The sequence below is a fragment of the Bos grunniens genome, chromosome 6, assembly GCF_055505025.1.
Source record: "Bos grunniens cultivar Pamir isolate PY7600 chromosome 6, Bosgru_T2T1.0, whole genome shotgun sequence".
Taxonomy (NCBI): domain Eukaryota; kingdom Metazoa; phylum Chordata; class Mammalia; order Artiodactyla; family Bovidae; genus Bos; species Bos grunniens.
Window position 1 is genome coordinate 53,005,829 of NC_141170.1, and position 13,665 is coordinate 53,019,493.

Consider the following 13,665-nt stretch of genomic DNA (forward strand, 5'->3'; position numbering starts at 1 on the left):
GCAGCAGCAGAAGTGACTTAGCAGCAGACTTAACAGTAGCAAAAGCGACTTAGCAGCTGCAGCAACAGCAGCAGCAACACCATATTAAAAATATATTCTTCAGGAAAATATTAGTGACAGTATTACAGACAATAAAGGCTGAAACTAATTAAAATACATTAAGATTTGACAAGAATTACCATTTTGCTGTTTTTTAATATTCATATTATAATGAAGACATCTTAAAGTTTTTGCTTAAATATAGTTTAACTTTGAGAAATAATTTCATTTAAAAAAATGAATTTTGAATTGCTGTCTATACTAAATTCGCCAATATAAAATCTCAAAAATTTATAAATTTATTTTATTGTCCCCTTTCACTTTCAGGGGTCCTAGCTTGGAAAACATGGTTACTGTAATTAATCGGAGAAGGCAATGGCACCCCACTCCAGTACTCTTGCCTGGAAAATGCCATGGATGGAGGGGCCTGGAAGGCTGCAGTCCATGGGGTCGCTGAGGGTCGGACACGACTGAACGACTTCACTTTCACTTTTCACTTTCATGCATTGGAGAAGGAAATGGCAACCCACTCCAGTGTTCTTGCCTGGAGAATCCCAGGGACGGGGAAGACTGGTGGGCTTCCGTCTAAGGGGTCGCACAGAGTCGGACACGACTGAAGTGACTTAGCACCATAATTAATAACTTGGCATGCTTAGGAGAGGTCAGATACACTGCAAGACTTGTGGCTCATTCTCTGATTACAGGCACTTTCAAATTTCCCTCACGGCCAGGTGGGATTAAGATGTAACTGAAAGAAACAACCGGAGAGTTTGCCGTAAAATCGCTGTGACAAAGAAGGAAAAGATTTCCACCGGAAAGACCATGCATTATGTTAAGGAACAGGAACCCTTGTCCCAGTGCTGTTTCCTTTACATGGAGGGACACATACAAGAACAACACCCTTAACGGTTCTCGATCTTTGGACTTCTTCCTGTATAGCCTGTGGCAATTAGCTATCTGATTGGTCAGTTCTGAAAGAGGAAGTCGGGATGTGACCCGCCCCTTTATTTCCTTTTAGGGAGGAGCGATTTCTAATAGGTTCCCACCTCACTCGGCACTCAGGCCCCCAGGCGGTAAAGTTGACAGGCGACGAATTTGCTTCTGCGCCATCTTCCGTTGGACGCTGTCTGGCCAGTGTTTGGTAAGTCTAATTCTGGAGTTCAGTATCAGTAAGCCTGCGGTTATAAGCCATACTTAATTAAGTACCTTCTCTAGCAGTTGTAAGGAAATATTTTGGTTTTCCTGCCGCTTTTATTTTTTTTTTTCATTTCTCTCAAGGGAAGAGAGAGAGTTTACTTACGGGACTCTTCTCACATGCAGACATCTAGAATATAGAGTGGGAGTAAAGAGAAAACGAAAAAGAGAAATCTGTGTTTTAGAGTGTTTATGGAGTAACACTTCAGGTGCATGCTTATGGCATGGTTGGAGTGGGAGGTATTGGACAGTGTTGGACTAGGCACTGACCACATATTTTCAGCAGTAGGGAGCTGTGACAACGTATTTTCAGTGGTAAGGGGCTGTTCCAGCTTATGGCAATTTTGTTTACAGGAGAGTGGCTGTTTTTATATAAGCAGACGCCGATTTCTGTAGCGGGCAAGTCTGCATACTTTGGGATGTAAGCAAAGGTAGGCAAGCTTTCAAGGGCTCAGCAAGAAAATCTGACCAGTACCACTGAGATATCCTTATTAAATGCATCCTAGCCAAATAGTTGCTGCTGCTTGACCTTAAATTCTACATATTTGATTATTTCTAAGTAGCCTTGTCAGAGACAAGGGTTTGATTATAGAGAGTATTTTCGTGTACCAGCCTTTTTTAGGTCTCAAAGTGTTGCTACTGTAATCAGCAGTATCTGCAGGATGTATTTAGTGCTAGGCTTAGGTTGTGGCAGAGAAAATATGAAATTCTGGTTATTTTTTATATTATTTGGAGTCCTTTTCAGAGTCAAGAGAGGAAACAGAGGGACAAATCTAGGAGTCATGTGACTTGTTCCTATGTTTAAAAGTTTCTCCTATCTCTTTGGGGAGATACAACAGGACTTAGTGACTAAACCACCACCACTTATCTCTTAATCTCAAGTGGCCCTAAATTTGATAATTTCATACAGTCTGACCATGACTTTTCACTGCTGAGATTCAAATTGTGACTCCACCAATAGGAGGTTGATGGATACCAAAATTAAAAAAAAAAAGAGAACCCTTACTGTAAAGAGTATCTTGTTGTTTAGTCCCTCAGTCATGTCCAACTCTTTTATGACAGGCTTCTCTGTCTGTGGGATTTCCCAAGCAAGAATACTGGAGTGGGTTCTCATTTCCTTCTCCAGAGGATCTGTCTGATGCAAGGATTGAACTTCGGTCTCCTGCATTGTGGGCAAATTCTTTACCGCTGAGCCACCAGGGAAGCCGATAAGGACCATATAACTTCCTAAATTCAGCAGGAAAAATAACTCAATAAAACGATTGCAAAAATAGTGTCTAAGAAAACAAGTCAGATAGGCTTGCGTTTGGGAATCTCTGGTTCTAATGATTGCATTTGCTTAGTTTGAGGTATTCAAGTAATTTAAAATTCGTGCTCAGGTTAATATAGAACAATGGAAACAAATGAACAATGGAAACAAAAGAAAAACTGGCGGAGAATAAAACTTATTTTAGAAGAAAACTTGAGAAATTATGAAGTGAATTGACAAAGGTGACGTAGAAAATTACACTTTGAAGTTCCAGTAGACATCTGTAAGGGAGAAATAGAGAGTCAAGGGGATGTAAATGCTGTTCCACAGAGTATAAGAAAAGGGAGAGGTGTTTAGTTGTTACTAGATTGAAATAGGTCCCCAGGTCCCAAAGTAATCAAAAAGAGAAAGAGGCAGGGTCTCAAATGGAATGTCTCCTTCAAAGAGAGTCAAGAAACAATTGAGGTAAGAAAATGATATAAAGTGCATTAGAACAGAATCTTAAATAGTGAGAAAAGTAGGAAGTTCTGTAGAATATACAGAGTATCATTAGGTGATTTTCAGGTACTGTAGTCTTTGTAGATTTGCAGAGAGATATACTTAGTTTGTGCCTTAAAGGAATATGCCCAAGAATTAGGACTGAAGACAAGGCTCAGCAAGATAAGGCACATTGCAAGGAACAAGGCAAGAAGATGAGTTAAATTTAAGCTTGTATAGGCTTGATATCAGTCTGATGGGAGAAAAGTCTTTTTTTGTTGAATTATCCATCTCAGAGAAGTGGGGGATAAGAAATCTGTTTAAATAGTAGATACTTTTAGTAAACTCAGAATGTAGTGATTTCATCATTGATAGTTGAAATGATTCTGGAATTTAAGAAATGGAGGAAGAAATTAGAAAAAAAACAAAACCCACAAACCCTGATGTCTGGAAAAGATAAAAAGGAAGGCAAGTATTCATTTCCAGCAAACAGCAATAATCTGTTATATTTTGGAGAACAGACCAAATTAATAAGCAGGTTAAGCAGTTAGAAACTCAACTTTTGAAATGGATTAAATGGTTAACAAATTAACTCCAACTTTCTGAAAGGTATAGGAAGATAAAAAGTAGAGGCATATTTTATTGCTGTAGAAAAATGTGTAGCAGAAAAAAAAATGCTATTCAAGGCCTGAACACTTCAGTGATGAAAGGCACTGCCCGCAGGAGCATATGGAAGGGCTATTAGTTCTCAGTGGGCCCCTAGGCTCTCAGGCTTCAGAAACATCAATTGCAGCTTCACTTCAGGAATCAACTTTTGAGAGTGATTTTTCAGCCAAAATAAATAAGATAAAAAGGAAACCCTCTCTGAGATACAGGTTTCACCAGCTAAGCCATTCCGTAGCAAGAGGCAGTGGAAAGAGTCACTGTCATATAGGATTGAAAATATCTGCTTTCTGGAGGTAGTAAGGCTTATTTCATGAGATAGAGTTTCCACTTCCAGTAGTAACAGAGTGTCAAAAACTGGAAGTTAAAGGAGAGAACAGAAATGAAGAGGTTTTAAAAATATGTTGCAGAGGGAAAAATTATACTTCAAGTAAAATCTGGCGATCTTGACTGCAGAATTTTAAACTTTTCTGAAAGTCAGGAATGTCTGAAATGTCAGTCCAAGAGAGGCAGTGGTATGCTAAATGCATTTTTGTGCCTAGATTGATGAGTCCATAGTGTCATAATTAATATACTAATAGTTTCCTGGAATCTGTACCGCTCACACAGACTTACAAGCATCCAGATAAAGCTAAAACCAATAATATTTCCAGGTATACTTCTTCCTTTTCGTGCATACTCAGTCGCTCAGTCCTGTCCAACTCTTGGTGACCCTATGGGCTGTAGCTTGTTAGGCTCCTCTGTCCAGGGGATTCTCCAGGCAAGAATACTGGAGCGGGTTGCCATTTCCTACACCAGGGGATCTTCCCAACTCAGGGATCAAACCTGCATCTCTTGTGTTTCCTGCTTTGGCAGGTGGATTCTTTACCTCTTGTGCCACCAATTCTGATTTTTAAGAACACAGTGTTTTAGGGGGATATCTAGTCTAGAATCTGGGAATGTCTTATATTTAAGTTTTAGTGCTCTGGGGCCAGTTTTAAGTTTATATGTTAATTTACTTTTGTTTTTGAACCATACATTCCAAACTCAAAAACTTGTAATTCAAAAACTAAAAAAATATACATTGATAAATCTAATTTCTGTTATATTTCTTTCAAGTTGTACTTACTGATATTTACTTGTTTAACATGGGATTCCCAGGTGCTTCAGGGGCAGAGAATTTGCTTGCCAAGCAAGAGACCCTGATTTGATCCCTGTGTAGAGAAGATGCCCTGGAGAAGGAAATGGCAACCTAATCCAGTATTCTTGCCTGGGAAATTCCTTGGATGGAGGAGCCTGGCAGGCTACAGTCCAGGGAGTCGCAAAGAGTTAGACACGACTTTGCCACTAAACAGAAGCAGCAGTTGTTTAACAAACATTACTGTAATTGTTAGTAAATGCCCAATATTGTCCTGTGTACTTTGCAGTTGTTAACTCATTGTTTTTGTGTATCAATCCCTAAAGTAAGAATTCCTACAATTTCCGTTTTATAGATCGTCTAAAAGACTTTAATTAATTTGTAAGTGTGAGAGATAGACCCAGGCAGTTTGGTTTGAGTTAGACTATGTGGGAAATTCTTAAAGAGATGGGAATACCAGACAATCTTACCTGCCTCCTGAGAAACCTGTATGCAGGTCAAGAAGCAACAGTTAGAAACAGACATGGAGCAACAGACTGGTTCCAAATTGGGAAGGAATGCCTTAAGGCTGTATATTGTCACCCTGCTTATTTAAGTTATATGTAGAGGACATCATGAGAAATGCTGGGCTGGATGAAGCACGGGCTGGATGAAGCACAGGCTGGAATCAAGATTTCTGAGAGAAATATCAATAATCTCAGGTATGACAGATGACATCACCCTTATGGCAGAAAGTGAAGAGGAACTACAGAGACTCTTGATGAAAGTGAAAGAGAAGAGTGAAAACCTGGCTTAAAACTCAACATTCAAAAAGCTAAGATCATGGCATCCAGTCCCATCACTTCATGGCAAATAGATGGGGAAACAATGGAAACAGTGAGAGACTTTTTTTCCTTGGGCTCCAAAATCACTGCAGATGGTGACTGCAGCCATGAAATTAAAAGACGCTTGCTCCTTGGAAGAAAAGCTACAACCAACCTAAACAGCATACTAAAAGGCAGAGATGTTACTTTGCCAACAAAGGGCAGTCTAGTCAAGGCTATGGTTTTTCCAGTAGTCATGTATGGATGTGAAAGTTGGACCATACAGAAGGCTGAGCACTGAAGAATTGATTCTTTTGAACTGTGTTATTGGAGAAGACTCCTGAGAGTCCCTTGGACTGCAAGGAGATCCAACCAGTCCCTCCTGAAGGAAATCAGTCCTGAATATTCATTGGAAAGACTGATGCTGAAGCTGAAGCTCCAATATTTTGGCCACCTGGTGCAAAGAGCTGACTCATAGAGAAGACCCTGATGCTGGGAAAGATTGAAGGCAGAAGAAGGAGATGACAGGATGAGGTGGTTGGATGGTATCACTGACTCAATGGACATGAGTTTGAGCAAGCTCTGGAAGATGGTGAAGGACAGGGAAGTCTGGTGTCCTACAGTCCTTGGGGTTGCAAAGTTTAAATGCAAATGTATGCATATATGAATACATATTTTTAATTTTGCCTTTTCTCTACAAAAGAAATCAAATTTTATATACTGTTCTACATCTTGTTTTTTCCCTTAGTTGCTCATTCTAGAAATGCTTCCATATCAATAGGTAGAGAGCTTCTTTCTCATGGTATAAAATATTAATATAGCATAACATGAATATTTGCTATGTGAATGTATCATAGTTTATTTAAATATTCCCCTGTTGATAGACACTTGAGTGATTTCCCTTCTTTTGCAATTAAAAATAGTAGTTTGGTAATAAGCTTATATACTTCTCATTTTTGGCAAGTTATCTATAGTATAAATTCTGAGACTTGATTTTTTGGATCAGAAGTTAAATGCATATATAACGTTGTTTGGTGATGGTGGTTTAGTCGCTAAGTTGTGTCTGACTCTTGTGACCCCATGGACTGTAGCCTGCCAGGCTCTTCTGTCCGTGGGATTCTCCAGGCAAGAGCATTGGAGTGGGTTGCCATTTCCTTCCCCAGGAAATCTTCTTAACCTAGGAATCAAACCCAGGGCTCCCACATTGCAGGCAGATTCCCTACCGACTAAGCTATGAATAAATGATTTCAAATATTACTAATGGACCATATATCTAATCAGTTACAGGTTCCATTATTCATCAAATATATGTTAAACTTAGCTACCAAATTCATCCAAATCTTACGTATGGAATTTTATTCAGAAACTAATGCTCTCCATTTCAAGAGACCAATATTGTCAACACTTAAGCACTTAATATCCAATTCTTCACATGAATTTTTTTGTCTGATGGACCACTGTTAACTTTTCTCATGAAGTCTGAGCAATAAAATTATATTTCATAGATGTTCTTACAGTATTTGCAGTAGATAGCATTGTTTATATATTGCTAAATCTCATAAGTCTTTTACATTTTGCATTCTGCTTATATGCCTCACAATAGCCTTATTAACAATATTATGAAAGGTTGAGATTTTTGCCAATCTGATAAGTGAAAAATGTTACTTCAGTGTTGTTTTAATTTGCATTCATTATATAATAATAGGACACAAAAGAGTTTGATATCTTTCCATTTGTTTAAGGGCCACTTGAATTTTTCTGGGAACTGGCTCTCAGTTTTTGTCCTTTTTCTAGGGAACCCTTAGTGTTTTATTTCTGTTCGATATCCAGCTGCTCTTTTTATATGAAGAAGATATTACTTTTGTCTCTGATGTGAGTTTCACATGTTTTTCCCATGTCAGTCATTTGTCTTTTGACCCTACTAATTTTTTTAATGTGGTAAAAATATATCTATTTTATTTTATGAGTTTGGAGTCATATTTAGAAATGTATTTCTCCAAGTTTATAAAGAAATTTATTTTCTTTAGTACTTTTATGGTTGCTTTTTTTCCTTTATACATTAAATTTTTGATTCTTTTTGAGTTTGTCAGTGGTCATGAAGTAAGATACAGATTCAACTTTATTTTTTTTTCAGATGACTACTTTTTGGACTCTTTAAGATGTTTGTAGTAAAAACATGTCTTTTTACCTGTCTTTAACATGATACAATTTATGAATCCTTGAGGAAACTATACCCATTTTAGACACTGAGAATACCTCTGACTGAGAAAAAGTAGAATAAATTTATCAACATGAGTTTTGGACTTTGTACTAGCAATTTGGTTTTAATATTTTCAAACTGCAGCTCACAAAGGCCTGAGACTTTGACCATAGACATTAAATTTCTTTCAACCTTAAAATTTCTTGTATTTAAACTTTCAAGGTTATCTAATTTTTGGACTTTAATTTATCCTTGGGATTTTAATAATTTAAAGAGGTTATTTTCAAGTTTGGAATATGTCTATAATGTCAGAATTTTATTCTTAGAATTTCAGCCTTTTGATAAAATTACAGGACTGCTGATGAAAATGGTGAATGTGCTGGTCAAAATTTGGGATAAGAAATAGAATTGGGATTAAATTTTCAGCATTAGATTTAGAATGACTACAGATTTACTTCAGTTAATGTGGTTTTTGACCTGTTTTGAAGGATTCTGAGCTTGAAAATCTAAACTGGAAACACTGGCTCTAGAAAGATACCCAGAGTCATAGTTGGAGTGGGTGACTCAATGGTGGGAGCAGGAATGTCTTGATAAGATACTCATTCCTTTCTCTAGGGGAAAGCCACTCCTCAAGCTGAGCTGAAGCTTAAGATTAAGCTTAGAGGTTTAGAAAGAATAGAATGCTGCAGAATATTGGTGTATGGGAGGGACCATAGAATGCTTCCTGCCCACCTCTGATGTTTCCTTTATGTGTAAGATCCATTGTCATAACATGTCTGAAGTAGTTCAGGGAGTTATTTGATTGTTGAATTGATAAGGAGAAACTAGGAACCCCTTTATTTTCACTTGTTCTTGGAATTGAACTGTCTTCAGGAAGCTGCTCTGCTCTCTTGTTTTACAAGGGTAGAAGAAGGACTATCGCCAATACCTTATTTCTGAGACTAAAAGGGAAAAAGCATAATTTTGGATTCAGTACTAGAAAATATATTAATAGATAAACTGCAGTCTTCACTATCTGCTTTAGTTAGTTCAGTCGCTCAGTCATGTCCGACTCTTTGCCACCCCATGAATCGCAGCATGTCAGGCCTCCCTGTCCATCACCAACTCCCGGAGTTCACTCAGACTCACGTCCATCAAGTCAGTGATGCCATCCAGCCATCTCATCCTCTGTCGTCCCCTTCTCCTCCTGCCCCCAATCCCTCCCAGCATCAGAGTCTTTTCCAATGAGTCAACTCTTCGCATGAGGTGGCCAAAGTACTGGAGTTTCAGCTTTAGCATCATTCCTTCCAAAGAAATCCCAGGGCTGATCTCCTTCAGAATGGACTGGTTGGACCTCCTTGCAGTCCAAGGGACTCTCAAGAGTCTTCTCCACCACCACAGTTCAAAAACATCAATTCTTCAGCGCTCAGCCTTCTTCACAGTCCAACTCTCACATTCATGCATGACCACAGTAAAAACCATAGCCTTGACTAGACGAACGTTTGTTGGCAAAGGAATGTCTCTGCTTTTGAATTTGCTATCTAGGTTGGTCAAAACTTTCCTTCCAAGGAGTAAGTGTCTTTTAATTTCATGGCTGCAGTCACCATCTGCAGTGATTTTGGAGCCCCCCCACCCCAAAGTCTGACACTTTCCACTGTTGCCCCATCTATTTCCCATGAAGTGATGGGACCAGATGCCATGATCTTCGTTTTCTGAATGTTGAGCTTTCCAACTTTTTCACTCTCCTCTTTCACTTTCATCAAGAGGCTTTTTAGTTCCTCTTCACTTTCTGCCATAAGGGTGGTGTCATCTGCATATCTGAGGTTATTGAGATTTCTCCTGGCAATCTTGATTTCAGCTTGTGCTTCTTCCAGTCCAGCATTTCTCATGATGTACTCTGTATATAAGTTAAATAAGCAGGGTGACAATATACAGCCTTGATGTACTCCTTTTCCTATTTGGAACCAGTCTGTTGTTCCATGTCCAGTTCTAACTGTTGCTTCCTGACCTGCATACAGATTTCTCAAGAGGCAGGTCAGGTGGTCTGGTATTCCCATCTCTTTCAGAATTTCCCACAGTTTATTGTGATCCACACAGTCAAAGGCTTTGGCATAGTCAATAAAGCAGAAATAGATGTTTTTCTGGAACTCTCTTGGTTTCCCATGATCCAGTGGATGTTGGCAATTTGATCTCTGGTTCCTCTGCCTTTTCTAAAACCAGCTTGAACATCAGGAAGTTCACGGTTCACATATTGCTGAAGCCTGGCTTGGAGAATTTTGAGCATTACTTTACTAGCATGTGAGATGAGTGCAATTGTGTGGTAGTTTGAGCATTCTTTGGCATTGCCTTTCTTTGGGATTGGAATGAAAACTGACCTTTTCCAGTCCTGTGGCGACTGCTGAGTTTTCCAGATTTACTGGCATATTGAAAAAAAGAGAAGGATAAATAGAGGTTGAAGTATTGATAATATTTATTGGAGGAGATGGTACATGATTTGGACCTTGCTTTTTATAAGTAAAAAAAGAAAGCATATAGGGTGTGGATATTAATATGAATTAAAGCCATTTCTTGAACATATAATAACTTTCTTCTCCAACTATAGAGAAATATAGCAGTAAACAAAAAGTGATGAACAGCCCCTTTTCCCTGATTTTACAGTGTGGTAATTTTACAATACACTGTGATTTATTGATTATTCCTGTGATTAGGGAACAAAGGAGATATGCTGTCAGCAATGAACTTACCAGGTTAGACCAAAGAGTTTAGGATAGATGCTATGCATTATGTAGGATCAACAAGAGATTTTAAACCAGAAAGTGAAAGCATGAAAAATGGTACTTTAGAAAATTTGGTTGTTGGTAAATTGAATGGAGAGAGACGTAAGTCAGGAAAATCAATTAGGGAAATAGTAGAATAATCTAAGCAATAAATGATGATAATAATTTAATTTTGACTTTTTCAACAGAGAATTCAAAAGAATCAGTAGTTCTTTTAGGTTTAATTTATGAATGGAAGAGGTAATTCAGCTTCAGGATTTGTAAAAAGGTATAGAAATTTGGAAGAGAAGTAGTTAAATTCATCTTGATATACAATTGGATATTGGTCAGTGCCTATATACAGGAGAAAAATCCCTATATAAATATTAATGTTTTAATATTAAAAATGTTATAAAAATCAACATTATAAAATTTAATTTTGTATTTTAGGGTGGCCTGCCTTGAACCCCATCACTTGAGAGTGGACAGTAATAGGCTGTTTCCTAAATTAGTGTCTGCTAGTAGTACTGGTAGCTACTTTGTTTCTTCGCAGAAGTCCAAGTGGTGTTTTTCTGCCTTAGCATTTTCTTGTTATAGAGAGAAAGAATGCCAACTGAGCCAGGAGAGATATCACCTCCTTTTCTTTTTAAAGATCTGAAACAAGCATGGGGGTAGGTGAAGACAGGGGAGAAAAGAGCTGGAAACTAAATTTTATGAAAAAACTAGCATTTCTTAATAGGGCCCACAGCTTGAGTGACCTGTATTTCCAGACAGTTGCCCCTGTCTTGACCTGTTCATTTCCGGTTTGTTGTCTGTGCCCCTGGGGTGAGGCTAAAGACAAAGGACAGTTGGGAAGCCAGCCCTGGCCCACAAAATAAGCCTTCAATTGTCATTTTAATGGCTCTACCATTTCACCTTAATATAATTTCCCTACCTCCAAGAATATATCTTGTTTTGTAAGTTCACAAGCTGACACATCATCCAGAGAGACTATTTATTTTTCCTATCTTCTCCACACAAATGCTGAGATTATTCTAGCAACAGTAATCAAGATCTTCTGTCTTTGGGTTGCAAAGAAAATGCATTCAACTGTACTTGAAAGAGGAAATTGAAATTTGGCAACAGATGATAAAGCACATTCTCCTCTCTTTCGATTCTGTCTGCTCTTATCCACTGAACTGCATTAATAAAAGCAAAAGGGGCAAATATACAATATTCAGTTGCCCAAAACTATGTTTTAGGTGTGTTGTGGTTATTCCTATTACAGAACCTTGTGCCTCTAGTCATTTTTTGGGTCAGTGCTAGCATGGTGCAAAATGAACCACGAAAATAGTCCCTAGAGGAAGGTTTTCCCACTAGCTTTAATAGCAGAGCTACTGTGAATTTTCTAGAAATATGATCAGATCTCAAATATGATTGTCTTACCTATCTGCTAACTGTAGCCTTTTCACATTTACTGGGGTAATTATTTTAGGAAACAACCCTGTAAATTTATTAGCATGCTTAATGCTAGCTTTAATTATTTATTGCATTTATTGGGTATGCAAGTCATGAAATTGCCACTGGGTACATTTACCAATAGCACAACCACCACAATAATAAAAGGCATCCAAAAATAAAAGTAGGTTGGTGCCTCTGAGAGAGAGTTCCATAAATAAAGGGCGTACTGCAGATTTTTCTTTTCCCCCATCAGACATTCTCATGGTCATGATGATTGTGAAACCATAGTCAAATTTATAGAAATGCATGGGTAAGGGCAAAATAAAAGTTCATACTCACGTACACTCAAAATAATCCTTTATTGCTAGCCCTGTAATAGGTGTGTGGCACGAGTCTAGGCAAAATTTTGAAGTAGGAATAGTTCAATTTCAGGTGCTTCTAGTTTGAGAAGGAATGGCAACCCACTCCAGTGTTCTTGCCTGGAGAATCCCAGGGATGGGGGAGCCTGGTGGGCTGCCGTCTATGGGGTCGCACAGAGTCGGATACGACTGAAGTGACTTAACAGCAGCAGGCTCCTCCTTGTGTACCTACTAATATTTCCTTCTCCAGAAGCCTCATTTATTTTCTCTCCCCTCCAAAATTATTTATTCTCAAGAGGAGATGAGATGCATTAACCCTGGGGTTTAAATGATGAAGGGGGCTCTATGATGCTAAGCAGCCCTAGTTTCAAGTCCATTTTTTATTATTTTCCATCTATGTGATTTTAATGAATGATGTCTACCTCAGGGAGATTGGGTGTTGGTACAGCTTGAGCTTATGCAATTTAGAGGACTCTTTTTAGAAAAATACAAAACTGTCTATGCATTTAGGTAAGAAAGTGAATATTTATAATTATACTTTAAAAATGACAAATACATCAAAATTCAGGAAAATAAATTTTACTGGGCATTCACCAGTCATATTTGTCCATAAAAATTTTTCTACAACAACAACAAGAATACCTTTCCAAGATAATGAGTGGTCTTGGGATACAGTGACCTATTCTGATTTTCTGAAGATGTAGGACTACTTTGATTTTCTCTCCTCTTAATGAGTCATTTTTTTCTGATAATGAGAACTGATGTGGGGAAGATGGGTAAAGTTTGGGATGAGTCAGGCACCACTGAGTAAGTCACGTCTTCAAGAGCACTGAGCTCTCCCTTTCATGTAAGCTGGTGGCAAGTCCCCAAAGTAACTCTTGTGCAAGGAATGCATGTCTTTGCCTTACTTCCTGAATCATGGCCAAGCCAATAAACTGCTTGTAAGATGTATCATAAAGTCCATAAAGAACTATAGAAATAAAGGTAACGTGACAGTGATTTCAAAGATGCTCACCTATACTGTTTACCTATATGTGACATTTCCAACAGACTTCTCCCAGTAACATTATGAAAAGTATCACTTAAGTCCAATACCGCATGTGATACTGCTTGTCTTTTCTTTTTAGCCTATATTCTAACCTGTAACAGTAATACCAACAGTCCCTGCAGTTAATATCAAAGTCAGGAAGAAGACTCCCAGGCCACCAGAGTTAGCAAGAAGTCTTTGACCCTCCTGAGAGGAAAGGTATTCTTTCCTTTGACATTGATGCATTAAGCAGGCTGTTTTTGGAACCTTTGGGTTGTACTCAATTATAGTCCTTAGTATTTGTCTCTCCTAAAGGATGCCCAACAATAGCTAAAAATAAATTTAACTGAATAGGGTGAAAG

General features: G+C 38.2%; 1 protein-coding gene across 2 annotated transcripts in view; it reads left to right on the forward strand.

Annotated features, from left to right (window-relative positions):
• Positions 1-1,083: 1,083 nt before the first annotated feature.
• Positions 1,084-13,665, forward strand: part of COX7B2 (cytochrome c oxidase subunit 7B2) — a 136,404-nt gene continuing 123,822 nt past the window's right edge. For both annotated transcript variants that reach the window (XM_086407689.1, XM_086407688.1), the window contains exon 1: positions 1,084-1,180. The gene's annotated coding sequence lies outside the window, so the exon portion shown is untranslated. The remainder of the gene's footprint in view (positions 1,181-13,665) is intronic.